This window comes from Gossypium arboreum, chromosome 6, assembly GCF_025698485.1.
Source record: "Gossypium arboreum isolate Shixiya-1 chromosome 6, ASM2569848v2, whole genome shotgun sequence".
NCBI classification, from domain to species: Eukaryota; Viridiplantae; Streptophyta; class Magnoliopsida; order Malvales; family Malvaceae; genus Gossypium; species Gossypium arboreum.
In genome coordinates this window covers 38,566,929-38,567,792 of record NC_069075.1, presented here as the reverse complement: position 1 = coordinate 38,567,792, position 864 = coordinate 38,566,929, and the positions used below count along the sequence as shown (strand labels likewise).

Genomic DNA, 864 nt, shown 5'->3' with positions numbered 1-864 from the left:
AACACAGGCTACACTCTCAAATTGGTGAGGTGGTTGGGCTACAAAACTGTTAGACCCATTAGTGGTGAGATTCTTAAGCATTAAGGATATTGAAGATACATGAGATGCGAGTGAAGTAAGAGCGTCCACTTCATGTATTCCAGTGACTCGTCTTCCTGACGCGACTCGATTAGTTGGCCATGATAATTGTTACTGCGTTCCTCTTGATGATTTCGTAAGCCTCATTATAGGACTTAGAAAGGATAGCACCATTAGTAGAAGCGTCCACTACCATTCTTGTGTAAGCATTAAGACCATTATAAAATGTTTCAAGTTGGATGCAATGTGGGATTTCATGATAAGGGCATTTCCGTAATAGCTCTTTGTATCGTTTCCATGCCTCATACAAGGACTCATCATCCATTTGTTGGAAAGCAGTGATCTCGTTCCTCAACTTAGCATTCTTACTATGAGGGAAATACTTCATGAGGAATCTTTCAGCTAACTCTTGCCATGTAGAAATTGAGTTTGGTAGCAATGAATTCAACCAGGCTCGAGCTCTGTCCCTTAGTGAGAACGGGGATAGCTTCAATCGTAATGCATCTTCAAAAACTCCAGCTAATTTGAAAGAGACGCTCACCTCTATAAATAGTCTTAAATGAAGATGAGAATCTTCTGTAGGCATTCCACTGAATTGGCCTACTGTTTCAAGCATCTGGAACATGACTGGCTTCAGCTCAAATTGTTGTGCCTCAATTTTGGGTCTCTTAATACCTAGATTAAGATCATTAAAAACAGGAACTGCATATTGTCTCAAGGCTCTATCCCTATCATCAGCAATCAGGATAGGATTTTGAGCAAGGTTTGCTCCATTTCCTTGATTCA

General features: G+C 40.4%; 1 non-coding gene across 1 annotated transcript; it reads left to right on the top strand.

The window, feature by feature from the left end:
* Nucleotides 1–329: 329 nt before the first annotated feature.
* Nucleotides 330–436, top strand: LOC128294646 (small nucleolar RNA R71). The gene has a single exon (XR_008284954.1). It is a non-coding gene; the product is annotated as a small nucleolar RNA R71 (small nucleolar RNA).
* The last annotated feature ends 428 nt before the right edge of the window (nt 437–864 follow it).